Source organism: Talpa occidentalis, unplaced genomic scaffold, assembly GCF_014898055.3.
Source record: "Talpa occidentalis isolate TD23 unplaced genomic scaffold, MPIMG_talOcc4v2.1 talOcc4.13, whole genome shotgun sequence".
In the NCBI taxonomy this organism is placed as follows: Eukaryota; Metazoa; Chordata; class Mammalia; order Eulipotyphla; family Talpidae; genus Talpa; species Talpa occidentalis.
This window is the reverse complement of record NW_023601322.1, coordinates 97,097,902-97,122,034: the sequence shown is the minus strand read 5'-3', so window position 1 is coordinate 97,122,034 and position 24,133 is coordinate 97,097,902. Positions and strand designations below refer to the sequence as shown.

The following is a 24,133-nucleotide window of genomic DNA, read 5'->3' as shown; positions in this document are numbered from 1 at the left end:
TGGGTGAGCGGAGTCTCATACAGAAGGGCAGCAGGCTCTCAGGGGCAAAGCCCTAAGGTGCTGGGGAGTAGGTGGTTGCCACAGCAGCAGGCCAACTGGCCAGGGATGGAAAACCAGAAGAGGAAATGGCCCCAGTGACCTCAAAGTAAGAGAAATCCCAAGGCAGGAATCAGGCAGTAAATGCACACAGTGCCGGCTGACATGGGCGGAGGTACAGACGTGAATGCAAGAATGAGATGCAAGTAAAACGAGACAGGCGTGCTGAATCAGTGTGTGAGTGGAGGGCCCAGCTAAGGCCAGCGATCCAGAAGAGGGGACACAACAACCTGGAAGAAGGGAAGAGTGAGGACAGCGTAGAGGAGCCAGTTCCATCCACAAGCCTGTGCAAGCTGCCGGGGTTTGCTGCGTGCCCTGGTCCCTGCAGCCCCCAGGACAGCCTCTGACCCCCCTTCATGAGCGTGCTAATGAGATGCTTCACCAAGAGTCACGAAGGCCGTCTGCCCCTGGGCCGGGTCCAGGTCTTTCATCAAATTGCCTGGCTCTGTCTTCTTCCCGCCCTGTCGACTCTGTCTTCTTGTTTGGGTACACACCAGTTGGTCTCCCCAGCTCCGAGGAGGAAGTGGACACGACACAGCGCTCTCAGGCTCTCTGTCTGCAAGTGCTCAAAACTCGCTCTCTCACGACCTTTCACTACACAGGCTTCAGCCACTGGTGTTCCTGCTGCTTGAAATGTGGCTTATGTAAAAATCATTATGAAAATGTAGAAGACATACAGAAAATTATACATTTTTAAAAGTCATAAAAGAAAATCTGAATAAAGACTACCCTGGTGGAGAAGAGACAATGTTGCAGATTCACAGAGGAATGGCGCAGAATGCAAAGGCAAAAACAGAGTCGTGTGAATATGGGAAGTTCTTACGTAATACATGTGGCGTTTGTTTCTAATCTGTGCCAAGAAAACAGATCACGCCAAGCATTAGGGCAACCCCTGCTTCAAGCTCAAATCAGCCAGTGTGGCCAGGGGGGCTTGTCCTGGGACACCTGCAAGGTCACTGTGTGCTGGCCCCCATCTGCACCGAGCAAACACCTGCTAGTGAAACAGGAAGAAACGGGGACGATTCATCCAAGACTGGGGCTTCTGCCACTGGCAGTACCCAGGACCGGACTCACTTAGGGTGGCCTCAGAGAACTGTTCTGAGGCACATCCTTACAATGTCTAGAAATGCGTGGCTTAGCTTTTTTTTTGAAGGCCTCCTTGATGCTGACCAAGAGAATGTATAGCCCTGGAGTCAGCCTCAGGCCACGCCCTGCCCTCAACCCATTTCTAAAGGAAGTTCCTGTGCTGCAGGGGAGCCGCTTTTTTTCTGGGTTGTCTCTGGCTGCAATTAAGACCATGACCTGAAAAGCCAAAAATATTTACTATCTGCCCTTTAAAGAAAAAATTTGCTGACTTGTGATATAAGACAAATTAATGGGAACACGAACATAGCAGAAAAGCAAGCCTAGTGGAAAGAACTGGAAAAAGGAGGGGATCTGCTCCATTAGCCAAGTGCAATCCTGACTTTTTCCACCTCGGACTTCAGTTTCTTCATTTCTAATAAAGGCATTAGAATAAGATTCTTCTGACATCTACAATGATTCCAGAACGGCAACAATGAGAAAGAGAAATCAACATGAAATTCATTGCCTGCTATTTATATTTCATAGTTAGAATCTATCTTCTTATTTTCAAGAAACAAAACTGTTGGGAAGGCATATTGCGAAGGAAAGAAAAGAATTTAGAAGATAGGAACCCTCAAATCCGAACATAGGTGAGAAGCAGAATCGCACCTAGCATTTTCCAAGGCTTTTTTATTTTAACTCTTCACACACATCAGTAATCTGACTCTCTGCCATAGAGAGACAATTGCATGTATTTGCATTTTTTCTGTGTGTGAGAATTTAATTTTTTACAACCCGCTGTGTTTTTCAGGCCCTTTAACTAATAGGCTTTTATCACCTTATGATTGCCTAATTTTCTCTTAATTGCTTTATGACAATACAATTTATTTTGATCACTCCCACCCTGTGGTTTTACTTTCTAATGAGGACTTGATGAATTTGTGTGTACTACTATGCACCAGCTTAATTTTTCAATCCCTCCTCTTGCCCGTAAATGGAGATGTAAAATTGGAATAAGACACAAGGTGCCATGGGGTACGCTGCCCTGGGTGTTTCCCTTGTGCTCTGCCCGGTCCCTTTGTGCTCTGCCCAGGGGATTTCGTGCCGACGTCCACCTGGCTCTCTGGGTGGTGTCTGAAGAGGACAACCTCTTCAGAGGCACAAAGGCCCTCCTGGTGAATCACAGGGCCCTTCTCTCCCTCTACATAATGTTTATTACATTTTTAATTTGGATTCAGTGGAAGAGTTCGTTGTTTTGAAAACAACCTGGATGCAGTCGGAGTTGATTTTCAAAAAGTCCTATTTTGGGGCCTCCCCGGTGGCGCAGCGGTTCAGCGCTGGGTGGCGAAGCTGCCTGCGGCCTCTGGAGCGCCGGTTCAATCCCCGGCTGCTCCCCGGCCACCGGAGGAGGGTCCCCCATGGTGCGCAGACCTCTCCTGCTGCCCGCTGCTCCCCTCAGCAGTGTGCTTCGGTCCTTCTGCCTGCTCTGCTCCCTGCTCTGGCTCTGGTGAATTCTCTCACCCTCCCGCGCTTCTGACTGTACCCAGTGCTTGTATAAATAAATCTTTAAAAAATAAAAAAAAAGTCCTATTTTGATTTCATAAATCCTACAGTTAAGGTTCCTAAGGAGGCATTTTTAAGTGTAAACATGCTTTGGGTTTACTCGGCTCAGTTCCAGCTGAGAGCGGCATGCATCACCGGTGATGACTGCCCTGTCCTCAGCATAAAATACAAAGATTTCAGACAGTGAAATAGACTAAGATGGAAGGCATGAGGGTGCACATGACTATAACACAAAGCAGAGAGCAAGCCACTGTTTTTGCAAAGTATTTTAATAATTAAATAAGCTACCATTTCTTGAGAGGCTTGCTTGAGTCAAGAACTCACAGATCCTTTCACTGACTCATCAAGCAGATTTACCAAGATGATGAGCTTTAACCCTATTGATGAAGGGCAGCACTCGAGGAACACAAGGATACGTGGCAGGGTAGAACTCATGGCCACTGTGTTTTGGCTCCAAAGTTCTGCTTGTGCAAGCACCCCATGGCTTTTCCTTCAAAAACTTTCCCCTTTCGCAGCCCATCTGATCCCACAGCTGGGCAGTGGGAAGGCAGGCGTTGCGTTCTCTATCTTTGCAGGTGAGGACTAGGGAATAAATGTTGTTGCCCAAGTTCATTAGGGATAGAGTGAAAAAAGCCAGCCTTCCTGCTCCTTGATCCAGAGCTCTTTCCATGAATATTAATAAAATCAAAACCTGTCAAGTAACTGGGGTCTCAAGGGAAAGCCTGGTTAGTGAGGAGTAGGAGGACCTGCCGTCACCAATCACTGCTCAGCACAACAGGAGAGAGAATGTCTCCGGCTCGTGACCAGGAATCATCTCTGTGGCCTTAGACAGCTGCTAACTTTAGGCCTCCTCATCCCCATCGGAAGATGATGGGGTTGAACTAGATGACCCCTGAAGTGCCCTCTGGGTCTGGGGCCCTGTGAGTCTGGAATGACCCTGACCGCCGCGGTGGCGTGGAGACAAAAACGATTTGCCTAGGCGATAGCCTGAAGCAGGGAGAATGCAGGAACTCGTTTTATTTAAAGTTGTTTCAATTTACAGTCAGCTGGGGGCTTGGAACCGCTGGGTCTGTCCCTGCAATTATCCACTGGATTTGGCCCATGCAGACAAATAGTTGCCACAACTCAGCAAAGCTTAATGCGAGGTGGAAATGAAACAGCAGATGGCTCCAGCTAAGGGGACTTCCCGCCGTAAGAGCTAAGGAAATGTATTTAGTTTTCATATGAAGGAACGGAACAGTTATTTCAGCTCTCTGCTTTGTCCCATTTGTAATGCCACAGCCTCAGACGGAAAACTGTTGTGTGTAACTCTTGGTCTTGATGTTAGTTTCCTGCAGCCTTCCCCCACCACCTCTCAATGGGGGCAGGTGGGGGGTTCTTCGATGAAGGCTGTGCCGCGTTACCGTCTCAGCTTAGCGCAACAGTGACGACTGACACTAAGGCCGACTGAGCCCTTACTACACGCCAGTCATTCCACTAGCTCACTTCAGCTGATCTCCACCACAGTCCTGAGCATTCAGCACTATCACCACCTTCTTAATTAGGGAGGTCACTAATGCGTTAGACGAGACGGTGTGAGTAACGTCTCTCCACCACACAGACCAGCAAACTAAAACCAGAATGTGACCCCAGGGAGTTGGCCCCTGCGCACGCACTTGGAAGCGGAGTGGCGCCCTGCCTGTCACCCGAGGAACCCCAAGCATGGAGCCCAGGGAAGACTAAGAGCCTGGGATGAGACAGAGAAGGCCTAGTCCAGGAGCTCACCTGCTGGTGCAAAAAGACTGACTGATGGTTATAAGTAGGATGGCTTGTAATGAAAGGGCAGCGGGGGGAACTTGCGTTTTAGGTGGGGTGTGGAGAAGAGACAGTGAAGTCAGAAACCAGAGTGAGCTGTGAAGAAGACAAGGCAGAACTCTGGCTGGCCCTCAGGAGGTGGTGGCCAGGAGCTGACTCGAGGCCACAGCAGTGGCCCCTGGGGTTAGGCGGTGTGATGGCCTAGGGGCACAGTGAGGGGGTCACTCGGCTATCACTGAAGTCCCTAGCTATGACCCAGAGTGTGCAGGGAAAGGCAAAAGTGTATTTCATGAACCAAAAAAAAGGACCTAGCACTATTCAGACATCTACTGAGCCACCACAGGTGCCTGGCGCTATTCTAAGCACTAGGCTATGTCAACAATATAAGCCACAGACACCAGTAAGGCCCAAGGTGCCACTTGATAAACTTAAGCACAGAGAAGTGAGGCCTTCGGCCTTCCCTGGCAAGAAGTGACAGAGCTGGCACGGACCGCGGGCATCTGGCATGCAGTCTCCCCTGATAACTACCACTTTCTGTACAGTGTTCATTCCACTAGGATACCTGTATCTCAACAGAGAGCCAACCTTTCCAGATCACTAAGCAATCCACTTATGAATACTCTGTTGGTAGTCGAGTGGTTAGCACAGCTGCCCTCCATTTATTAATACTTTGAATTTAAGATTTCTCAACCCCCTTTACAAAAATCGTGGGGTCACACAACTGATGAAATTGTTTCTGACTTCATTGAATACAAGTGTGTTCTCAGACACCAATAAAGTCACTTCAGCTTTCACCACTGCAGTTTAGACAGATTTTAAGGAAGCGATCATAAGTAATATCAGGGATAAGTTGGTGTAGAAGCAATATAGTCATACTATTGCTGAAAAGAACTGAAATGTCTGTTTCCTGTGGAACACATATCCCTTAATATATTCCCAGTGTGTAAATCTGTGGCTGAAGAATGGTGAAATACAATACCAAATACCACATTAAAACAAAACCATAATGACCAGTGTTTCGTTTCTAGAAGAAAGTGGTGCTGTTATCAGTCAGAAATGATAAATAATGCAAGGAGAAAGCTTTGAGATTCTAGCCCTTCCAGTCATAGCCTCAGATCTGAGGCAGTAAACCGGGCCCCCTGGTTTGCCTAGTGGAGCCAGGGGATAATGAGACTGGCTTGCAGCCACAGCTGTGGGTTACCCCAGTCCCCAAACCCACAAGTCACCACCGCAGCTTTTCTCCTGCCTCGAGGCAACCTTCAATTTCAGAAGGGCACAGAATCAAACAGAAAGCAATTAGTGTGGCAGAACCTTGAAAAGAAACCAATAGCCAGGATCTAGAGTTTTTTACAGAAAGCCAGGATTTCCTTATTTGCAGAGCAACAAGAAGAACAATTAAAAGTTTCAAATCATGTACAATTACTTTCAAGTTGGGTTTGGTGAAACATAAATAAATTTCATATCAGAGCTTGAGCCCCAGTCCAGTACTGTTTGTTTGTTTAGGGAACTCTGCTTTCATCTTTGTGGAGGATGTCATAAAAGCACATTTCAAAAAATTACCATTGGCACCCAACTTCCTATTTGATTACATTTTGGCAAACAGCCCTGCCAGTAACACAGAGCCCTCATCTCCATCCCTCCGATGGGGAGATAGTCAGACGTACTACCTGCCTTTCACCACTCCCACCCCCTGTGCTGGAACAATCTTAAACTGCGGAAGCTACAAGAAATAATTGAAATTATTTAAGAAAGTCGGTACTTTCCATTTAGCTTTCCCCAGGCAAATCCATCAGGCCCCCTTGAAACAGTGACACTATGAGAGCTAGGAGCACAGATACCAATTACAAGCTGAGAACTAAATGCCATAATTAACGAGACATACACTTTAATCTAAAACAAGTCAAAATGTTGCTGGATAAAGAAAAAAGTAAAGTAAAACTCCATAATTATAATAAATTGGTGCACAGTGGATAGATTTCTCCACCTATCAAACAACAAAGATAGCTGTCTTTGGGGTACTAGTGGAGTGTTTCACAGTGATCACTTAACTCTGAATAAACAAATACACGAGTCAATCATACATTTGCACCTCAGAGATGCAGTCAGGGGCACCCCCCACACCCATCTCACATGCAGGCATAAAACAAGCTTATGCATCCTCTTCATGACTGCCATTTGGAGAAAACGTCCCGTGCATTTTTTTTTTTTATAAAGTCTTTATTTATTTATTTTTTTAATAAAGGCATGTTTTATTTATTTATTTATTTGTTTGTTTGTTTGTTTTGTTTACACATGCACTGGGTACAGTCAGAAGCGCAGGAGGGTGAGAGAATTCACCAGAGCCAGAGCGGGGAGCAGAGCAGGCAGAAGGACCGAAGCGCACTGCTGAGGGGAGCAGCGGGCGGCAGGAGAGGTCTGCGCGCCATGTGAGACCCTCCTCTGGTGGCCGGGGAGCAGCCGGGGATCGAACCGGCACCGCAGAGGCCGCGGGCAGCTTCGCAACCCAGCGCTCAACCGCTGCGCCACCGGGGAGGCCCCCGTGCATTATTTTTCTGATGCACAGCTTCCTGGTCTCTGCTGTGCTCTGGCAGATCAGGTGATGGCTAAATGCATCTGATATTTTTCCTAGGTGCTCTTTTGTGCTTTGCCTTGGCAATCTGCTAATTTCATTTTTGCTTAAACATTTCTTTCTGGAAGTGAATACCGTGGCATCGAGTCTTCATGGAGGGCAAGGCTATTGTTCTCCGACGTATGAAAGATACTGTCACACTCACATCCTTGAGGGTTTGTTTTTCTTTGTCTTAATAAATATTGGTGGGGACATTGGAGGAAGATGACAAAAAGGACAGGACAGAAAGGAGTGGGAAAGAAAACATAACCATTTGTGGTCATTTTAAAATTAAAAAGCTTCTGCCAGGATCAGGGCGATATGAAAAGGGGAAAACGGAACGGAAGGCAAAGGGCTTTGTGATCATAAAATGAATGTGTCAAGGTTAAAGTATTCCTCTAATCCCAGGCTGCAGGAGGAAAGCTACTGCTAATAAAGTCCTTCCATGCAGTTTTATTCACCAGCTTGCTCTTGACGAATGGAAGCAGCAGTGCAGCCTGGAGACCAATTACAATCACTCTTGTGAGTCCTTTAATCCCTTTGTTTCCATTTCTGATCAAAATAATTTTTTTTAGACAGTAAAAGGAAAGGAGTTATAAATAGTCTAAATCTTCAGCTTAATAGAAGGCCTTGGTTAGGATTGTTTCTGCCCCTCAACCTTTGAAGTCACTTCCACTTCTGCCCAATGATGCTGGGAAACATTTGTTCCCGTCAGGTCACAGCGGCGATGTGAACACGGTAAGGCTCCTGTTCCCCAGACTGCTGAGGAGGGCATGAAATGACCCCAAACCTACAAACAAGATTTGGCTCAAATGCCTTCTCAAACATGAAGGAAACTGGAGGGAGCCAGCCATCCATTCCTCCAGCTCTCTGACCACAAAGGCCTAACCAAGATACGGGCTCTCGGCAGATATGCACCACGTGACTCCGTGACCAGCAGGAGAGGCCTTCCACACGGCCAGTCCCGACGAGGTGCACCAGCTGCAGCCCACGGGGTCCTAACCTCATGAGCTTTACCACCTTGTGAAATTACTCAAACAAGTCAATCACATCCACGCACAGGACCTGGGGCCCTACTCCCTCCTGCTGTGACAGAGTCTGTCTCCCACTGGTTCACTCTGCTCCCTCATGCGGCCGCCATGTTCCCCTGGGCAGGGAGGTACCTCCCGCCCTCCGCGTCCGGGGCTGGGAGAGTGTGTGGCGAATGAGCCACTGTCCATTTCATGGTTCAGTGCTGGGCGTCATGTGCCCAGCCATGGCGACTATTTAGGGCAGCAGCTCCCTCTCACCAGCGAAGGGAATCAGAGGTGGTCAGAATAGGCAAGTAACTCAAATCCCTGAGGCTTTAACTACTACGTGTACTGTCTCTCTGAGGCTGACCAGAAAGAAGGGTGACCTGCTCAACAGGAACAAATTTGACCTCTTTCCCACTGTGCAATCTCCTTCCCCCTACCCCGCGTCCAGGTGGTGCTGCTTGGGGACAGAGTCCGCACCCACAGAGGCAAAGAGACCCACAGGACAGCCCTGGCTGGCGGGTCAGTCGTGCCGTGAGCCCCAGGCTAAGGAGCTGGCAGCCGAAGGTGCTGAGCCGGACGGCACCACAGCAGTCCCCCTCCCTGCTGTGCCTTCCACGATTGCGGTTACCCAAGGCCCACCACGGTCTGCAAACGCTACACACAGTAAGATATTTTGGGAGAGGGAAGCAATATTCACAAAAGTTTTATTACCATATATTGTTATAATTGTTTTATTTCATTATTGTTGATAAAATCTTACTGTGCCTGATTTATCAAGTAAACCTTATCGTAGGAATATGCGTATAGAAAAAAAAAAACACGATGCAGTAAATCCTCACTGTACGTCATTTACGGGTTCTTGGAAACTGCACCTTTAAGTGAAACAATGCACACAAAACCGATTTGATAGAGATAAGTAAGAGTCATGGCAAATTTTTGGTCACACAAACATCACCACACTTCAAAACAAACCCTTCTAATATTCAACAATCCTTTTTTTCACGCATTCACTCATTTCCCAATGTGCTTATTCCAATTCAGCGTGATGGGGGACCGGAGCCTCTCCTGAGAGCTCAAGGTCAAGGCAGGACCCACCCTGGACAGGTCACCCTTGCATTGCAGAGTGAATGTCTCTCTCTGTCTCTCTGTCTCTCTGTCTCTCTCTCTCTCTCTCTCTCTCTCTCTCTCTCTCTCTCTCTCCAACTGGACCCACTGAGACACATCAATGAAATGCGTGTGCATATTTTTGGGGTGTTAGAGGGAACCAGAGACACCAGAAAACCCACACAGATGTGGGGAGAACGAGCTCCCTCTGCATAGTAGTGGCCCCTGCCGGGAGTTGTTTATTTCTCATCAATGTTATAACCAAATGATGTTGGATGAGACAATGCTATTCAACGCTGGGAACTTAGGGTTCAGTACTATGTGCAAATTCAGGCAGTAACTGAAAGATATCCCCCAAGGATATGAGGGGACTATGGTAAACAAGGTTATTTCTCTGGACAGAGCTGCCTCAAGGCTGGGACATCCATACAAATGCCATCCACATGGAGAAAGAAGCCTTGATAACTAGAGAATGATTCTCGCAGATCAGCCTTTTCACCCCTGAGGCCTGAACCAGCTGAGCTGAACTCCAGATGTATCCTAGATTGTGCAGCTGTGAGTGAAGCCAAGACTTAATGTCACATCGTGAAAAGAACATGGTCCTGCTCCAAGTCTCAGCTAAGCATTTGCTGGTGGAGCAAATCAACAGTCACTAATGTTTTTGAGCCTCAGTCACTTCAGCTATAAGGAAGGTGAGGTCGCTCACAAGGCTGTTGAGGATAAAATAAGATCCTGAATGTCAAGGGTCTGGCATGGATGAGGACACGATAAATGGCAGAATCAGTAGCTATCTTTTTCCAGCTCCATTCTAGGGGCTGCCTATGGCAGCATCTGGCTGAGTGGACTCTAGACAGCACGTTGGTGGTAATGTACGGGCGTGGGCAAATTCCAGGATGCAGATGGCTTCAGAGCCTAGAGAGGCAAAAGCTGTCCTGCTTGCAGACATGGCCAATGTGTACGTCACAAAATCTCTTTTTCTAAACCGAACTTATGGATGGAGGAGTTGTTTTGTAATGATCTTTTTGGAGGCAGCCATCTTATGGGTGTTTGGTGGGTTCGATTCACGTAAATTTGGGAGAGGGATTAGCTATTTTCAGCAGGGGCTGTCTTTGGGTTGAAAGGCAGCCCTAATTTCCGAACACCAGCAGTGCCCTAGCAGCTTAGTGACGGATCATTTACATATCTTAACACGTTGTGCCACCTTTTTAATAATCGTGCAAAATTGAGCAAATCACAACTTCCTGAGCCCTTTAGCTTCCTCAGTCACTGGGTTGTAGGTGCTATAAATTCAACGCCAACTCACTATTAACAGCACTATTGCAATTTTCTCAAGTTTGTAAGGACTGCTTGTCCACAGTGTTGGTTTAAAGTATTTGATTTCTAAGTACTGGGATTTCCATCAGGATCATTTTGCCTTCAGTTACCTGCCTGCTCTGACGGGCTAAGTTCCCCCACCCCTCCCACTGCCCACTCCCAGGGGGTTTCCCATCACCTACTAAATCTGAACTGCCCACCCTTGTGCTTGCCAAGATCCCTGCTAAAGACTGAGAGTCCAGCTTTCCGGTGATAGCATTAGGGATGTTCCGAGGGCCCGGGAACCATCCACAGCTCCGTGGTGGGAGCAGGACTAGCACACTCTTCCTCGGTCAACCCACCCAGCCTCACTGAGAAGCCAGCTATGTAGTCACAGCAGGCGACTTCCTCAGAACAGGGTGCTCCCCAACACGACAGAGAGGAAACCTCTGAAACAGCCCTCTAGCGCAAAGCATCATCTGCAACAGCAGACTCTCTCTGCTGTTTCTCGGAATATTTGTCTTGACGTCACCTGGGGATCAGGACTGTTTTCTTTGAACAGGGCGCTCCCTGGAGCTCTGGCCTCACCCCTGTTCTCTCCTGCAGTCATGCCCCCGCCCCACTGCAGCCACTGAACTAGAACACACAATCCATTCAGGCAGACAAGCTGTTTGTACCACAGGGCAAGGGAATCTCAAAGGACAGGTGACACCGAGATTAGGTGAGCTACATGCGCCAAGCTTCAGGTTACTCAATTAGGTTGGCACAGGTTTAAAGCACTTGGTTCCACCCCACAAACATTAAACGGCCCCTGTTTCTCTGTGTCCCTCTCCGCATCTCTAAACCCAGTCCTTTGTATTCACTATCCTGTCTTTATCCTAGCTAAGGTTTTTTTGTCTTTCAACCAAGGCTATATTTTGTTTTCTGGAAAAACAAATGCATATTCTGTCTGGTTGACTCATCTGTCCACTCAGCTTCCAGAGTCCCTTCTCTGGAAGATCTCACAGAGACGCTGCCTTCTGAAATGTGCCCACCAGGCTCTCATTTGTTGGGATTCAGAAGAGCCTGTTGATTTCTGGCAACTCTATCTTAGTCCTAGTCCTCCTGGATCTTCAGCTCACTCTGTTTGTTTTTTCCCTTACCCAATCCTCCGGAAAAGCCCCAGTTTCCACCCTGGTCCCTCACAGTAGCAGCGGGGCCCTCCTCCCAGCTGTACTGTCATCACCTGCCTTCAGTGGCCCCATCCAGCCCTGGCACACATAGCACCGCTGTACCCCCACACCTTCGGACTGCACCTCCACATGTCCCTGCTTCCCACCAGTCTGATCCCCTCAGGATGTCTACAGAAATAATCAGAATTCAGAGGAGGGAGTCATGGCCATACCTAACAAAAATTTAAAGAGCAAGAAAATCCCACGTGTGTATCTTTTCCTTGACTTTCTTTGCTTTGGGTGATGAGTCTTTAAAGATGTTATTGCAATGTATGTCTTGTAGTGTTTTACCTATATTTTCTTCTATATATTTCAAGGTTTCAGGTCTTATGTCCAGTTCTTTTATCCATTTTGAGTTGATTTTTGTGCATGGTGAGAGGTAGTGGTCTAGTTTCTTTTTTTTTTTTTGCATGTGGTGGTCCAGTTCCCCCAGCACCATTTATTGAACAAACTGTCCGTGTTCCATTGCATATTCTTTGCTCCTTTGTCAAAGATCAGTTGTCCATATAAGTGTGGTTTTATTTCTGGGCTCTCTATTCAGTTCCATTGGTCTGTGTGTCTGTTTTTGTTCTATTACCAAACTGTTTTAATTATTATGGTTTTGTAGTATAGCTTGAAGTTTGGAAGTGTGATACTTCCTTTTTTCCTTTGTTTTCATCAGTAGGGGTTTGGCTATTTGCGGTTTTTTGTGGTTCCATATGAATTTCATCAGCATTTGTTCTATTTCTTTAAAGAATGCCTTTGAGATTTTGATTGGAATAGCATTGAATCTGTATATTGCTTTCGGTAGGATGGCCATTTTAATAATGCTAATTCTTCCAATCCATGAGCAAGGGGTGTCTTTCCATTTCATTGTGTCTTCTTCTATTTCTTTTAACAGTATTTTATAAATTTCTTTGTATAGGTCTTTCACCTCTTTTGTTAGCTTCTGCACAGCAAAAGTGACATTAACCAAAACACAGACACCCCACTGATTGGGAAAAAATCTTTGCACTCCAGTCAACTGATAAGGGACTGATCACAAAGATATACAAAGAACTCACAGTACTCAACAAAAACAAAATAAACATTCCAGTCAAGAAATGGGCAGAACTTAAAAGACATTTCTCCAAAGAGGAAATGCAAATGGCCAACAGGCATATGAAAAAATGTTCAACATCACTTATCATCAGGGAAATGCAAATTAAAACCACATTGAGATACCACCTTACACAAGTAAGAATGACATATACCAAAAAAACAAGCAACAACAAATGTTGACGAGGATGCGGTGAAAAAGGAACTCTCCTACATTGCTGGCGGGAGTGCAAACTGGTCCAACCACTATGGAAAGCTGTCTGGAGGCTCCTCGGTCTACTAAAAATGGAGCTACCATACGACCCAGCAATTCCACTACTAGGGATCTACTCAAAGGACATAAAAACATTGATTCAAAAGAACACCTGTACCCCTATGTTTACTGCAGCACTATTTACAAGAGGTAAAACCTGGAAACAACCCAAATGTCCAAAAATAGATGACTGGATCAAGAAGATGTGGCACAGATACACAATGGAATATTATTCAGCAATCAAAAAAGATAAACTCATGCCATTCGCAGCAACATGGATAGAACTAGAAGGAATGATGCTCAGTGAAATAAGCCAAAAGGAAAAAGAAAACTATCGGATGGTTTCACTTATAGCAGGAATACCAGGGAACCAAATGAGACATCAGTGTAAAAAAAAATAATAACAGTACAAAATACAACAAAGCAAAAAACAGACAATTATAAATCAGAGACATCCTGCAGGGGAGGAGGAGGGAGAGGGATCCGAGGCAGGGAGGGAGGAGCACAGGAGACTAAGGTGATGGTGCACGGGGACATTGGTTAAGGAAACTATGCAGTCTACACCTGAGGAGGTGAGGGGAAGCAAATATTGTTTAAAAATGAACAATGATGTAAAAAATTAAAAATTAATATAAAAAAGGGGGAAAAAAGAGCAAGAAAATCAAGTATGCTGTCGTCCTGTGGAGGGAGTAGAATTACATATATGAGCTATTTATTCTTTTCAACATTTCCCCCAAATTTCCACATGTAGTTAAAGAGGGAAAACCACCACATAGAAACTGAGATTAAAGTCAGCCCTAGGTCGGCCATGGGGAGGAGGCCAGCCTTGGTCTCCTGCTCTGTGATCACTTGCATTTTTCAATATTCCCATTTACTTACTCACCCATTTTCTGTCAATTCCTCTAGCGTCTCTGGCCAGTGCTGTTGCTGGTTCCTGAATATTTGCAGGCTCTCTCCATGTCTCGACTCTCAGAGCTGGGTCAGGGCTGTGAGGAGAAAGAGCATGCAGCATGTTTAGGCGGAGGCACCGGAGAGGCAAGTGCCTTCCTCTTCTCTCACCTGCAGCCTTGGGAGTCACGTGCGGAGAGAACTGAATCATGAAGAAGCAAGACCCTAGATTCTGGAGTCTCTGGGAGGAGGTGAGTCCCTGCTGACTGGTGCTGGACCTGGAATGAGTTAGAAACCGGCTCTCACTGTGTTGAGCCCCTGAGATGTGGGGGTTCATTTCTTACCAAGTGTAGGGTAAATGAAGATTGCTCAGGCTTTTGCACTACAGGCCTCTGTGGCTATCGCCTATGCCCTTGAATGCAGGAGGCGCTTGGGAGCTGGGCGCAGGGCACACGTGCGTGCTGGTGGACACCTGGAGTGTGGCCATGAGCGTGCTAAGTGTGCACACCTGAGCCTGGAGCCTGAACACACAGGGGCAGTGTCTCAGAGGATGGTGTAGCAGGGAGGGGAGGCAGAGTGGCTGCGAGAGGAAGAGACCATGACAGAAAGTCACAGGGAGTCCAGACAGAGTAAAGGTTTGGTGGGGCCCGGGAGGCCTGCTGCCTCCTGCACTACACCAAGCCGTAGCCTACCATGCCTCCATTCACCCTTGTCTTGTCCATCTCCACTGCCTTCAGAATATAAAGTGTATTTTTGTCAAAATATTCTGAGACCAATATCTTGATAAGATATAAAATGCTTCTTCCACCCTTTCATTCTTACCACATTTCTTTTACTGCTTTTCTATTTAAGTTAATTGGAGAGGGTGTCATTCCCACCAACTCAATCAACCAAGAATCTGATGGAAATTCACTTATGCCAATATGACAGCTTGCCAGCATGTACCCCACCCAGATGTCCCGGGTCCTGGTAAGAGCCTAGGACAGATCTTTTCTGTCCGTTCTCTCTGCCCTCATGAACCCAGGATCCTTGTATGCTGTGGAGTATCACCCCCTCAGTCCCACTCAATGTAAAAGTCTCCTGCATGAAGACTGGAATACAGATTCAGTCCCAGGATGTGTACTGCAAGGAGTGCCCAGGTATGACAGATGAGAGAATAAGTCACAGGCATTTGTACTCCCGCCTTTCCCAACTGCTCCTGCCCTGTCCTGTTCCACAAAAGTGCTCAGAGCTGGAATTCCTGCCAGCCAACTAAGCTCACTGAAATGACATAAGAATCCCTACCGGGGCCTCCCTGGTGGCACAAGGGGAAAGCACAGGACTGTGAAGTTATCCACAGCCTCTGCAGCACAAGTTCGATCCCCAGCCAGCCAGGGAGCTACCCACATGGCACAGCAGACCTCTCCTGTCTGGCCTGCTGCCCCCCTCAGCAGTGTATCTCAGTAGAGCCTCCTGTTCTGTTCCCCACTCTGTCTCTGGTGAATCCTCTCATCCCTGCACCTCTGGCCTGTACCCCAGTTCTTGTATGCATAAATAAATAAATCTTAAAAAAAAAAAAAAGAGTTCCTATTGGTAGTTAGATCCCAAGGCCACACAGCCGTTCTGGTCATGCTTTCTTTCCCCATATTGCTCCTACGCATGTAGCTGTCCATATGGATTTGTAAATATTTGTTACAAGTTTGTTGTCATGAAATGGTAAAAAAAAAAAAAAAAAAACTCACCCAAGTGACCCTTCTAAATAATCTGCTGCAGTGCTACAGGACTTACGTGCCATTATAGATAACCATCACCTGATACTATCAGAACTCACTCTCTGAGTTTATGTAAGTTATGTATGTGCTTGCAAAGCATTCATAAGTCAGAATGAACAATCAAGTGCTTGTCACTGTCTAATAAAGGAGTCCCGTTTTCATTTCACTTGATCTGCCTACTTTCCAGTATGCTCTGGTACTCAAAGTTCAGGAGGGAATTCATTCCTGACAATAAAGATATGCCAGACTATTCATGAGTTATTCCTTGAAGATATTTTTCTCCAATGAAAAGTTACTTAAATTACAGGGAAAATTCTATGACAAACTCCCCCTTCACATATTCAACTTGTGACACAGCTTTCTCATCTTTTTCACTTTGGCCATTAAGTTTTCCTCTACTTTTCCCTTCAAGGTGCATTAGTTTCTACAGAAACAAGAATGCCCTTAATTTGGGAAAACTTAGCGAAGTCCAGACAGAATTTAGGATACAGTAAACTTCAGCAGTGTTTTAAAATGTATCTCTTCATTTGCTTTGGGAAAATAAAGGGTTTCTAGGTCATGGTGACTGCATCTCCACTGTAAATGTATGTGCTAGTTATACACTCACCTATGAGCCTTTACTCACTCTATTTTATAAGATCCTGATTAAATATTTCCTGAGACCTTTCTTAAACTTTGCTACATTGCTTGATTATTTTGAAAAGTGACAGATGAATTAAAGGAATTGCTTACTCCTAGACCAAAGTGCAACTGCGGGATTTCCGGCCCCACCTGTGTTTATTTTATTAGTCTCAAGTTTTTCAGATGTTCAGAGATTGGCTCTAAGGAGCCTAACAGGGTGTGTCCAAGATGGCCGTGACAAGAATCTAGATGAGAGAACACAGGCATGTCTCCACCAGCTGTGTCTCTCTGGGGGTCTTTGAACAAAATGAAACTGAGTCCTTCATCTAGTGGAGTGAGACCGCCCTAACGTTTAGTTCTAGGATGTCCCTGCCTCCTAAGGAAACTCCCTCAGTGAACTGAGGCAGAAGACCTGGGTCATTTTGAATGTTTATTTATATGCAATCTGGCTTTACTGCTGGTTGCTAATGAACATTATAACTTATTTGTGGAATATATAATGATTTCAGTATACATCAGGCATCATTCTAGTGGCTGGAAATAAAGCAGTGAGTAAAAGAGACAAGATCCCCAACCTCACAGAGCCAGAGTAAAATAACAAAATAAATATATGATAGGTTGAAAGATAATAATTGCTATGGCTGAAAAGGAAGAAAGGAAGACATTAGAGAACACTGCAGAAAGGTTGTGACTTTAGTGGCCAGGATACTTATTCCCAATAAATAATATCATTCTGCGTTCAAAAGTTATGCATCCAGAAAGAAGAACCTCAATTGGGTTGACTGAATCTACCACCCACCAAAAATTTCATAAATATTGATAATTTTCTCTAGTTTCGATTTTCTACTTTTTTTTTTGTTTTAGTTATTGCTGAAGTACAGGTGAAACAAAGATATTTTCAGTCTTTATCAAAACTTCAGCATTATAGAGCTATTCACTTGTTCTCTCATTTTACAAATATGTATTGGGTACCTACTGTGTGGCAGGCATCGTTACAACATATTATTGAGGATACTTTCAATTGTATATGAAAACAAATATGACTCAAAATAGCTTAAAAGTAAAGGAAATGTTTTGGCTTATGTAACAGTGCAGAGATGGGGCTTATTTCTGGCTGGGCTGGATCCAATGGCTAAACAATGTCAAGCAAGGAACCTGTTTTCTTGCCATCTGTTTTTCTGCTTTGCTTTCCTTGATTTCTGCATCACTGACTACTGGCCCCATGATGGCTGCCTGCAACTCCCAAAAAGAGTTTGTTTGCCCCGTAATTCCCAGCAAAACTCTTGAGATTCCTTCTGCTTGGAGCAGCTGGAGTCGCAGGCACACTTTGGCGCCATTACTGTGACCAGAAGGAATGCAATAATTGGCTTATCCCAGGTCACGTGTGTCACCCGTGGAACCATAAGATTTACTACTGGAAACTGGATCCTACTGAGAAGGAGTAATTTGGGAATAGATGCCAAGAATGCAGTGTTTCCTAGTCTGAAGATGAATGAAATGGACAATTTTTCGAATTGTTTCCAAATTTTTCCAAACCATTTATTCATGTGGCTCTTTTCATTCTTAGTAATTCATTTTTGACACCAATAGAAATACAACTTGAACTGGGGAACACATACTTAATCCATACATAAATAGAAGTACATGTATATGGCTCTCTTCTGGGCCAATATCTAGGCTATGTATATAATTAGCTCCGTGTAACCTGGTTGCCTGAATCTATGCTGTGCAGATGTGAGAAAACAGTGGACCTTGAAGATGCTGCCTCTTCCCACCTTGGGTTAAGGCAGGAGGACTACCCATGGCTAAAAACTTTCAACAGGGAGTTGACTTTAGAAACTACTTAGGAGATTCTACTGGAGTGTCTTTTAACACTTTGTTGGAAGACAAGAACTGGGGGTGGCCCATATGCCATATCAGACCAGAAGCAACTCACAATTGTTTTGTATGGTCTTAAGTCAGCTACACTGGCCTTACAGAGAAAACTCTGATCACTAAGAGTTGTAGCCAAAAGGAAGTAGGAAAACTTGGAAGGGTGATGGAACTAGGGCATGGCAGCAGGCCCTAAACTAGCCAACAGCAAGTCCAATCACTTGTGGCAGATGAGATACAGAAGCTGCAGGAAATGTCTGCAAACAAACAATAAAATTGGCGACATCAGAGAGAAGACTGGGGAGAGTCCCAGGGTGGCCTGGGGGGCTGTGTTTGTGACATGCCCCCACGGCCCAGTGCAGTGACACTGCCCTGACTGGTCACACAGCTAAAGTGCAGGGAGGAACTTCGATTAGTCAAGCTATTAGTTTTATTGTTATTTATGGAATGGGCCTCAAAACCCACAATTGGTTGCTCAACCTAAAAAAAAAATTATCTCCTGCTCCTCCATAAATACTCATCACTCATGTGAAACTAAACAGGAAACGAAAAGGCTTGTTCATCCCTGGAGAGACGCCACGGATGTGCACTGTCAGAGCTGCCGTTACAACATGGATCATTGCCTCATGGCCAGGTGCCCTGGTTGGTTACCATGCCCTCGGGGACAGAAAATAAGGTACAGTACCTGACTGTGATCTGACTTTTAGCATTTAACAAGCTAAATGGAATCCACGTGGGAGGTAAACTATTGTCTCTGAACAACTTCCACCGCCCTATCTGATGTATGCTGTAGTGTCGTGTCTATGGAGAACACTGCTTTAGTCTGGATTTGGTGGGAATCTGTTCCCACTAAGTCATGGGCCAACTTTTCCTCCCACAGGTACATTCTTTGACTTTGATACATCGGTGAATGTATTTGTCTTGTGTGAGACACTACGTAGATTTGACAAATTCTTTCTTCTCAGATCTCTTTCAAATAATAACAATGGTTACCAGGTATAAGTGTCCTCTGTGTGCCACATCATGCCCTAAATTCTTTGCATGGATTATCTTGTTTTATTATTACTAAAGCTCTACTAGCCAAGCACTGTGATCCTCACTTTTAAAATGAGAGAACCACATTTGAGAGTTCAAGTGACTTGCCCAGCATTACGTCACTAAGAAATACTTGCTTTGAGGCCTTAATAACTTAAAATCTACAAAATTGGGAGTATGGAGTACTTCCTAAAAGGCTGCCAGCATAGAATCACTGTTTTTTTTATTCTCCTCCTAGCACATGGAATTTACTTTTTCATCTGATGTAAGTGGGAGTTGTGTTGACTCACCACCACCTACCTGCTATTCCATCAGTTACTGGTGTCTCCAGGACCCCAAAAAGATCCCCTCAAACTCTGGGCCCAGATGTCCAGGAATAGCTCCACATGCTGTGCTGTTTGCTAGATGCAGTCTTCATCGCTACTCTGTGTGGATCAGCTGCTGCATACTAGGCTGACTACTCTGACCGACAACTTGGAGTGTCTTTGCACTTGGCAGAGAATTCTAACTGCATGCCTGTGGAAACTCCTAGCTCCCGGAAAAACTGCAGGATGTCTACCAAGTGCACACTCCACAATGGATAGTAACGTGTTGTGGTAAACACCCTCATTGGTGGAACGTTAAAATTCATGAACTATGCTCAAGTTCTCCTGCAGTCTTTACATATTAGCCATTTTGGGGTTTGGCTTTCCACCATCCTACTGGTTAAGAGGTCCAAGGCATATTAGCCAGTGAGACCAGGCTGCCCACTCCCCTTTTTTTTATTTTATTGTCCAGGTGTATTTAATGTACATTTATGATAAGCAGCACTCAAATAAGACTACACATTGCCATGAAATTCGAGGCATCCAACCCAAAACCATGAGGTAAATTATTCTCTTGAGTCATGAGAATATAGTCACAATAATGCAGTTAGCAGGAAAAAATAATTAGGAAAAGGAGGTAAAGTAAGTTCCCATTTCAAATGAATGTGTCTGCATACATACGTGAACAGAAAAATGGAAGAATTCGGACTACTGGCTTTATGAGCTCTGTTACATGGTTTTACTGAAGTATTTTCTAAAGCATGCTCATATTGATTTCTTTAAAGCATACAATTTGGAGCAAAAACAGGCCTCTAAATTTACAATTTAAAACTTACTAGTTCACCAGTTTCTGGATATTATTTTTTAAATGTATGGTTTGTGAAAATTGAGTTCCACTCTCTTTTTTCTCTGGTGTCAGCAATGTTTTCAACCTGTTTGTAAATCTAAAAATTCTTTCAATCCTGAAGAATGAAAAGCCCCAGAAGCTTCTTTCAGTGTGCTGAAACTGTTTTTGAAACAGATAGATGAGGGCAGGCTCTGGCTTCCCACCACACCACTGGTTAGGAGCTCCAAGGTACTGTCCTGCTACATACCAGTAAAATCCTGAAATAGGATGCCCTGGAGTGACCAGGGGCTAGAACCTCTATAACAATGAAGGCAGTAGTGCAGAGAGGGTGGGGACAGAATGGGTCTCGGCTGCTTTGAACTTGACAAGCGTGTGTAGGTTTTCGTGGTCAGACCCCATACACACAGAGAAAAGTGATTTCTTCAGGTGAGACTAATGACTAACAAAGCAGCCAAAGGGCTTCTCAAAAATAATGTCTGCACTGTATAAAAGAGTTCAGTCCTATTTTGGAAAAATTCTAGAAAATTAGGGGAAGTTTTTTGGAAATGCTATGTATGAATGAATATGTATTTTGTAATTTACTTTTAATTTCATGTCAGGATATTTTTAGTCTATTCAACAAATATTTCTTCTATAAAAGTGCCAATCCAAAGAGATACACGACACCATGTTGGTTACAGCATTATTTACAAAAGTCAAGAGCTAAGGACAACCTAAGAGGCATAGATAAAGATGTGATAAATTTACACATTGTAATACTACTTCAGTCATTAAAAAGATGAAATCCCACCACTTGTCATGGCACGGATGGACCTAGAGAGTATTAGGCTTAGTGAAGTAAGTGGGTGGAGAAGGGCAAACACTGAATTCTTTCTCACGTGGTACGTAGAGCAAACAAACGCATGAACTAAGTAAAATCAAATAAACTTTTAGACTCTAAGACTAATTCGTGGCTATCAGAGAGTAAAGGGAAGAGCAGTGGCTAAGTCAGGTAAAAGGGGTCAACTGTATGGTGAAGGATAGAACTGGACTTTGCTTGAGCTTACTGTCGCATATGTAGATGCTGATTTTCAGTGATACACACCGGAAACTTACATAATGCGCTATTATCTCCATACAGAAGGAAAATAGTATAAAAATTAAAATTAAAAAATAAAATTAGAAAAACTTACTTCTTGAGTACATCCCAGGTTCTATGCAAAGCAGTGAACAAAATAAACAAGGACGCTGCCCTTGTGGGACTTAACTTGGGTGGATCAATCAACACGTTACTGGACACACGTGGCTGCGGATCAGCTACAACACGGCAATTCCAAGCAGAAACTTGCTATAAGTGTGAAGTGCATACTGGACTTGCAATATTTAGTATGAAAAAAGAGTTAAATACCTCCAAACTTTTTTATATTTGATTACATGCTGAAATGAGGATATTTAGGATCTACTGGAGGTAATAAATTATACTATTAAAATTAACTTCACCTATTTCTCTTTACTCATTTAATGTAGTTACTAGGAAAATTTAAATTATGTATTGGACTCACATTATATTTCCATTGGCCAGCACTGGTGCAGACCACAGGTTCTCCAATGTCCCTGTGCTCATAATAGTATAAATAGTCTTAAAAATACATATTTTTCAGACCTCACCCATCCAGAGGTTATTTTATTCATCTGAGCTGGGCTCCAGGGCTGCCATTTCTTTTCAAAAGTCCTAAGAGAGGCAATGAACAGCTGGCACAGGGCTGCAGGAGACACACGGGGTAGTTAGGCCCTGCCCCTGCCATCTGGGAGGCATCCACCTAGCAGCCCGCTGATGACCATCCTCACCATCATGGTAGTCTTCAAATATAGTCATGTCTTATTTAACAGCAGGGAACATTCTGAGAAATCTATTGTGGGTGATACCATTCTAGATGGTGCTACCTATTGAATGCCTGGGTAAACAGCAGAGCCTGCTGGGACCACAATTGTCTAAGCGGTCCCTCATTGAGCAAAACGTCATCAAGTGACACATGACTGTAAGTCCACAAACAGACACTCCTCTCTCCAGGGGAGAGCTGAATCCTCCTCCTTTTCTTCATAGATGGGACTTATTGACTGCCTGTTCAATAACAGAATGTGGCAGACGTGACCCCATGTGACTTCCAAACCCTGCCTCTGGCTCCTCACTTACCCTGGGAGAAGGCAGCGGTCATGCCGGGAGGACATACACTAAAGCAGCCCACGCAGAGGTCCACACGGTGAGCCACAGGGCCGCCTGCCAACAGCCACAGCAACTTGCCAGGCAGCCTCCTTGCAAGAGCAGCTCCCAGCCCCAGTCAAACCTTCAGATGACTGTAGCCCCCACCGGCATCCTGAATGCAACCTGCGGAAAGAGGAGACCAAGTGGAATTACGCATGTCAAGGGAATCAGAAAGAGAGCCAGAATCCACCAAGGAAGTGTGGTTTACATCTCTGCTGATACAGTCTGAGAGAAACTGTGTCTACAAACACACATCTGGGAACTGGCACACAACCACAGGTTTTGATAACTGCCCAGTGGGACTAAGCAATGGACATGTCACACAGACACAGCTCCTTCTTGCTTGAGTCACCACCAAGCATAAATTGCTCAGAACAATTGTGTGAGACTACCTAGTAAGCCCAAGGAATCTGTAAGCCCCTAGCACCTTCTGGGGGGGCAAAATTCAGTTTTATATTCACTGCATCCCCACCCCCAAATTGCAATTCTTGAGTCCCAAAATAAACCTGTTTCTCTTCACAGTTTTGTTTCCACTTGGTGACAAACCTCATGAGAAATTCTGAGCCACAACCACCCAGCTCCGTCAGTCCCAAATTACGTACCCCAAACTGGATGAGATAATAAACGTTTCTTGTTTTAGGGCAATTTGAAGCAGCAATAAATGCCTGCCCACCGTGACGCTGGCCTCCCAGTGCCTTGCCAGCGCCTCACAGGCCACCTGCCAATGGAGAACGGCCCTGGCCACTCAGAGGTACTTGTGGGCGTGCTGCCCAGCTCCTTCTCGAGGTGAGAACCCAGTGACCACAGGCAACTGTGTCCTCACAGGCAGTGACACCCAGAGGGGTGACCACACAGCTGTCTGTGAGCCGCACCCCAGGATGCAGCTTTGACGCCTTGCTGGTGGCTACCCAGCATGGTGCTTGGTGAAAAAAGCGCCTGGACCATTTTCCATGTCCTTTGACCTTTGCTACAGGCGTGAAATTTGGTTTTGCCCCACCCACCTCTTCAACTTGTTTTTACTTCCCTCGGCCTCCATCCTCAAACAAGGTTCCCTTTGAAATCAGGGCTTGTGAAAATACACACGGATCCATGCCCATTTCGACTCCTGACCATGGTCTCTCTCCCCAGACAGTTCTCTTTCCCACCTCCATCCTCAGACCCCGAGGACACTGGCCTGTGATGATGATGTTACCCCTACTTCGATTACCATACGTATCCCTGTCCTTTGCCTCCCCAAACACAGCCCCACCCTCCACATACCCCACATTTCCCGGCACACAGTCCTCTGGGGGCAACAGCACAATACACATTTCTCCACGACTTTCCTCCCCAAGGAAGCAGTAAGGAAAGTATTGTGGCAGTCTTGGTCAATTGCAGAAAGAACCATCGTAGATTCCCAATCTTGGTCAAGAAGTTCTGCCCTTGTTGGTTTGGCAACAGTAATAACAGTAAAGTAACACTGCTTAACTTTCTTTTTTTTTTTTTTTTTTTC

The 24,133-nt window shown here is 45.2% G+C and overlaps 1 long non-coding RNA gene across 1 annotated transcript in view; it reads right to left on the bottom strand.

Moving 5' to 3' along the window:
• The window catches only part of LOC129145657 (uncharacterized), a 31,895-nt gene extending 7,963 nt beyond the window's left edge, over positions 1-23,932 (bottom strand). Inside the window, exons 1-3 of the long non-coding RNA XR_008551556.1 lie at positions 23,902-23,932; positions 22,573-22,764; positions 13,964-14,066 (exon numbers count right to left, since the gene is read on the bottom strand). This is a non-coding gene — a long non-coding RNA (uncharacterized LOC129145657). The remainder of the gene's footprint in view (positions 1-13,963; positions 14,067-22,572; positions 22,765-23,901) is intronic.
• Positions 23,933-24,133: the final 201 nt, after the last annotated feature.